The sequence below is a fragment of the Etheostoma cragini genome, chromosome 2, assembly GCF_013103735.1.
Source record: "Etheostoma cragini isolate CJK2018 chromosome 2, CSU_Ecrag_1.0, whole genome shotgun sequence".
In the NCBI taxonomy this organism is placed as follows: domain Eukaryota; kingdom Metazoa; phylum Chordata; class Actinopteri; order Perciformes; family Percidae; genus Etheostoma; species Etheostoma cragini.
In genome coordinates this window covers 3,703,686-3,710,502 of record NC_048408.1, presented here as the reverse complement: position 1 = coordinate 3,710,502, position 6,817 = coordinate 3,703,686, and the positions used below count along the sequence as shown (strand labels likewise).

At 38.3% G+C, this 6,817-nt stretch overlaps 1 long non-coding RNA gene across 1 annotated transcript in view; it reads right to left on the bottom strand.

Moving 5' to 3' along the window:
• LOC117935178 overlaps positions 1 to 6,817 on the bottom strand; it is a 22,004-nt gene that overhangs the window by 10,638 nt on the left and 4,549 nt on the right. The gene's annotated exons all lie outside the window — the stretch shown is intronic.

Sequence of the window (6,817 nt, the reverse complement as noted above, 5' to 3'; positions counted from 1 at the left end):
CTTCTGACTGGCCAGTAGTCCTTACCTAGGTACTGTCAGGGCCTTCATACTCTGCTTCTGACTGGCTAGTAGTCCTTATCTAGGTACTGTCAGCGCCCTCATACTCTGCTTCTGACTGGCCAGTAGTCCTTACCTATGTAACGAAACTCCGAACAAAGATGGAACAGAAGTATGATGTCTCACTCTGTAGCTAAAACAGAGAGCTTAACACACAGGGTGAAAAGAGGAGCTGCAGCAATGTGCAGTACCACAAAATATTTAGTTTTTAGAAAATTAAACTATATAAACCCATTCTGGTACAACCTTTAAATACAATTATGAACATGAAAATGAGAGTACTATGAGCACTTTAAAGTTATTGCAAACATTACATAACCTTATATATAAATCCCACCATTCAAAAATGACTGTTATGCAGCCGTTATTAATACCGGTTTTATGCAGGTTGTCCGAACACACATGATCAGCAATATCCTGTTAACAGTCACAATCATGGAAGTATGATAAGAAGTGGATGCAGCGTTTGAGGCTGGGCCCCGTTCATTTCTATGAGATTTGCTTAATGGCGCATGAAGCCATCATGGATGCAAAATTCACCCGGGTAATCGGCACAGGGGAGGGAGGGGGGTTACCCTAAGACCAATATTCCAATTAGCACTAATCTGAGTTTGGAAAGTGAAGTTGAGACGTTTCATTGCATCATAGTTAGCGGCTACTGCTACCTCGAGCTCTTTTATAGCACATGAAGCCGCCTTTTTCCCTTTTCCTTTCCCGTTAACCATCCTGCTGTCTTCCCGTCCACCATTAACGCGTCGTCCCTCCGGGTCTATGTTGTGCTTTTTAGTTGACTTATGCGTATGACACTGTTTTGACCATTTTTTTTCACTTTTTCAACATCTTCTTCTTTTTTTTGTGCGGTCAACAAACCTAATTTAAATGACAATATACGTATTGTTTTGTTAAAAAAGCAGAAACTAAGAACTTTTTTGACTAATGGAGTCGGAGGATGTTGAGTGGATAATCACAGACTGGTATAGGTTAAAGTGTAGTCTGGAGACTGTTTTAAAACCCTTTGCACAGGTTTTTGAAATGCTATAAAATTAAATAAAACACAAAAGATTCACTGGAAGAAATTTTTAATTTAACTGGCAAAGAACGTCGCATGGCTTCCACTTATGCATCCAAGTTATGTTTGAGCAATTTGGATGAAAGAAACCCATAAATCTGATGAAATAAAACAGGTCAAATTGGACTAAAGGACATCACAAGGGTTAAAGTCTGTCTACAGTTTACTAAGCTCTTGTCTCAGCCCACACTATTGGCTTTGACTTGATTCTGGCACAAATGTCTTGCTACTTTTTCTAACGCTCTGTGTAAAGTAGTCTTACATTGCCAGACATGTCTCCACAGCGCTGGGGTATGGTCTGGCTGCATTTCTGGCTGCTGGTTTTCATGGTTTACAGTCACATGGCTGTTGCGGAGACCTGGAGAGCATGAGACTCTGGGAACTCCATAGAGTGGCTACACAAGCCTGTCAAATCTTCATCTTTAACAAACCACAAGTGTTTAGATCGCCTCTCAAAAGAGAGAAAAGATATGTAAACAAACTGCAAGTCCTTGGCACATGTGATGTGGCCCACACCATACCCACTGCAGTGTTTTAATTTGTGTAGGTGTGTGTATTTCACAGGTAGGTCTGGAAATACTACACAACTAAGGGGAAATGTAACAATTGGTTAGAAAAATAACAGCTAGATATTTGCATCCAATCATTTCCTTAGCTGTAGCAAACTTGCTCTCTTCACTAAAGCAGGAAGTTGTAATTTGATGAAATCTTGACCTTAGATTATTTCCACAGCTATCAGAGTGTAAACCATTAATTAGACACATATAGGTCACCGCAGCATGCTCCTCTGTGGTGCCAGGCCTTTAACTGGATTGCTTCTAATCACAGTGTGAGCTTGCTTAAGTTACTCTATCCCAATTACACCAGTTACAGGGGCTGGCCAAAATGCTGGTTACTATAGCGACCATGTTAAGAAGGGGAATTTTGGGTGTGTGTAAACAAAGCCAGGGCACATCTCTGCTATTTGGTTTCAACTTAAAACCACTGCTCTCTCTCTGGTACAAACACACACACACACACACACACACAAGGGTGCAGGTAGTAATTGTGCCTGGAGTTGTCGGGGTTACTGTGGTTTCCGTGTCTTAAAAGCTGGAAGAAAAAGGAGGGGGGGTGAGAGGGAGGAGCAGAGTCTCAGGAGGCTGACATGCATTTCACGACACTTACACTCTCTGACCTCGCAGAGTGGCTACAGTAGAGGCTGCTGGATTGGTTGGAGTGTATGGGTGTGTATGGGTGTGTGTGTGTGTGTGTATGTGTGTGTGTGTGTGTAAGACAGAGAGAGAGAGAGAGAGAGAGAGAGAGAGAGAGAGAGAGAGAGAGAGAGAGAGAGAGAGAGAGAGAGAGAGAGAGAGAGAGAGAGAGAGAGAGAGAGAGAGGGAATGGAAAGAGACTGAGATACAAAACAAACAGAGGAGAAATGCACACACAGACACTTGCGGGCACACACACACGCACACACACTCACTCACACACAGTGAGACAAGGGCAATTGCTGCAGACACTTGTCTTTTTCCCTCTCATCGTCTTCAAAGGGATAAAGAGACAGAGAGGGTGAGAGAGGAATGGTGAGAGGAAAATAGGAAAGTTAAAAGCACTTGATTCACCCCCCCTCTCTGTCTCTGTCTCTCTCTCTCTCTCTCTCTTTCTTTCTCTCTCTCTCTCTCTCTCTCAATTAATTTCAAAGGGGCTTCATTGTAGCTAAAAGTTTCAATTGCTCACTTACTTTTTTTACTTTGTAAAGATCAGCGTAATCAAAAAAGGCGGGAAACACAGGAAGACACGATAAGACAGATTGTCAATATAAAACAGGAAACGTAGGAAAATAAAAACAGAAAAATTGACAAAAACACCAAAACAAGTTTGTATAAAGAAAAAAAAAAGAAAACAAACAAAAAGAATAAAAAACAGACTGATTTTAGTTTTTAGTCAACTGAACTGTCAATAATGTTGGTTTGGTCAGAAATCGTACTACTAAAATAAATCTTAGATTTTATTCCCAAAGGAAATTTGGTCTTGGACAAACACACAATTTCTGCTGCTTAAAGACTCAACACAACATAGTGCATACTTTCAACTAGGGCTGCACGATATAAGGGAAATTTGCGATATGAGATAACATTGCTGAATATGGCGATAACAATAATACTTGCGATAAATAAACACACCTTAGAGTGCAATTTCGGCCTTTCTGCCTGCCTTCAATATTCTGCTTAAGCACAATTTTCATTTTAATTTAAAATGAATGAAAAGGAAATCCTGTTCAGCATTTGTGGATTTGAAGAATGTAACCTTAAATTGAATATCAAAGACACCACTAAAACATCAATGACAGTTCCTTTTCAGACTGTATTCTAAAATGAATATAATCTGAATACAAAAGTTCTTTCGTGATGCGTATATTGTGACAGTTGACATGACAAGGACAATAAAAACTCAATATATTGTGCAGACCCAATACTCACACAATAAAGAACACAGACACAGCCTGGTGCGTCACGTTGCATGGACACACTCATGTTCTCATGTTGCATGCAGAGACTGCCCACTAGCAACACATCCTAATAGTCATCATCATTTGTGCAGTGAGGGTAACATGCCTTCTCAACTACTTGGGAGTAAAAATGTTTTTTAACCATTTATCCAGTACTTAGTTAGGGCCCAAGCGCCAACAGCAACGAAGGCCGTATTGAAACTGAAGGAATTATTATTATCATTTTTCTGCTAAATGAATTGCCTTTTTGGGGACCTTCCCATACTCAAAAATTCACCAATGTTTGCAATGTTTGCATCAGGCCTGGTAAAAAATCTTTTTAATAGTTTCCTAAATTGTCTTTCAATAACGGCTTACTAGCACCACCTGCAAACATTAACAAACTGAGCCCCTGAAGCACGTTTCACGTAGACCAACGGAACACGGTGCACATATCTATCATGTCAAGAAGTACCATACCCAACCCTACAGAAGGTCCACCATTTTGAATTGAAAGTTCAAAATGAGTGGGTTTATGTCCCAATTCCACATGTAGTACTTAAACAAACTCCTCCTAGAGATTTCATTTAGTTTTGAAATTGGTAGAGAGAGCAATTCATTTGAGTGATTCTTCTGGAGATAATTCCAAAATATAGCCACTTCATTATAGAATAACAGAGCCCAGCAGACAACAGAAAGAAAAGGAGCTGAATATGAAATCCTATTAGACTGTACATCACAGAACATCAGCCCCTAGATTAGAATATGTGAGCTGCTTCTGAATGCTTAATCTGCTTTTAAATCTGAAATAAAATATGTTCTGCTCTCATCTAAATTGTTAATAATAATCTTTTTTTTTTCCTTCCATTTTCAATAAGCAGTTTGTTGACTGCAATTTGTAATGTACACTTGTGATGAGTTGGTTTTAGCTCATTGTGATTGCTCCTGGGACAAAAGAAACATAGAAGAATTAAATAAATACACTGTATTGTCACATACACATACATGTAGCAAAACTAATTGGTTGGACACCTTTGTCAGTGGCAGCAATTTGCAAAAAATAACACGATAACTCTCAGTAACTCAAACACTGTATGGCGGCCCATTTGGGTTTACTCCAGCATCAACACTACGGCTTTTCAAAGAAAAAAATAACAGCTGGGAAACGGAAAATCATCTTTATATGATATAATACACTAGGAGATTACATCAAGGTTTGTCAGTGTTACCATGAGTGAAAATTCTGACTTTAAAAAAAATAATTTTAACATTAAATTCTAAACAATACAGCGTTCCGCTTCAAAACACAGTTGTCCATTGTGTTATAGTCCTTGTTATGATATTTTAATAGTAACTTGTTCAATTCAAGTTTTTTTTCTATTTTCTAGTCGTGATCTTGACTGTTGCAGTCCTTTTTATTCTCTCTTAATATGTTTATTGCACACACCAAAACCCCAAGGCAATTCCTTGTATGTGAAATAAAGGCCATTCTGTTCTCTTATGAAATATTAAAGCATTTGAACCACGGCGAGGAAGCACGGTTATAGAGTTCAATTGAAGTGATTTGTTTAATGCAGCTAGTGTTAAAGAAGAATCATTCATCCATTTCTGTTGTGTTAGAAGAGATATTAGATGTTATCCTAAACTCTTATATTTTTCATGCTTTATTATAATGAGTTGTATTTGTTTTTGTGCATTTCTCTGCAATTTCTTCTTCATATATCATTAAACCTTATTATTTTCCGTTTGTGTCAAAGTGGTAGGAAACTGTGTGAGTACATTAACTCAAGAACTGCTTTGAAGTACAGTTAAGAGGTACTTGTACTTCCCCTAGTTATTGCCTTTGTTTCAGCTACTGTACAGACCAACTTTACTACAAGAACACCTTGTACTCTTTACATTTATCTGCTAGGGAGGTCACTAATACAGAACCCTAGCCTGAAAAAAAGTGTTTTATTGTAAATTTAACTACCCAACACTACAGGAAGTAACCCATGTTAAGATTAGCGTAATTTCTGTAAATGCTTCAGCATTAAAATGCTGCTTACATTATACAGCAGAGATTAGAACACCAACATATAACAATAAACCTGGCCTTCATAATACAGTCTTTTACTTGTAGCACATATAGTGCCAGTAGTTCTAAATAGTCAATAGTTCTCTGAAAAATTAATTTTTAATAGGCCAAAGATACTGTTGCAAGGAATACAATATGTTGTTACCATTAATACATTGTGACATTAACCCAGCTTTACAGTGTTTTGTTTATTGCATCAAAGTATATAAAACATTAGATTACACACTCACAGAGCAAATTTGTTTAATCTTGTTTGTTATTTACTACTACTACTGCTGTTCCTACTACTACTACTATGTAATTTGATAATGAATATCGGTGGACATTGAGTGCTCTGTGACGCTTTGTAACTCTTCCAGCAGCCTTTCCCCCCTGACAAGCACGACTAGCTTTAATCAGAACTATTAATATCTGTCTTTACTCCAAATCTTCTAATATTGAATATTCCTCTGTGTAAGCCAGGTCTTTCTTTCTTTCTGTCAGTCTTCCATCATTCACAGTACTTACGCAGTGCAGATTTTTTTGTTTGTGTGTGTGTGTGTGTGTGTGTGTGTGATGGGTATGTCTGATGTCTGGCGTCAGTGTTGACCATATCTCTCCCCAATGACATTGCATCATTGTTCACATGCATTTCATTCACACTAGACAAACACACACACAGACACACACACATGCGTACACACCCACACACACCTTATCAGTATTGGGTAAAGTCATAATTATTGTTTCAATTTTGAGTCATAGTAATATCAATGTATCAATATCAATATCAATATCAATCTTTTTTTGTAATCAAATGTATTTTCTTTTTTATATTCAGAAAACGTAATATAGTAAAGATAATGTTCACAAACCGTTACAAACAACATGCTGGGACAAAGGACCGCGTCCCAGGGCATGGCTGTTAATGTTGTTTCACCTTTTTGGGCTTCTCACACAGCTTCAAGTAAAGCATGTGCAGGTGTTGCCAGCTTCATATTCATTCTGAAAAAGGCAACATCTTCTTGAGCTCATTTATGCAAATCTAATCAGTGCACCTTGAAGACCCTCCCTACCTAATGCATCTTACTCTCCCTCTCCCTATCTCTCTCTCTCTCTCTCTCTCTCTCTCTCTCTCTCTCTCTCTCTCTCTCTCTCTCTC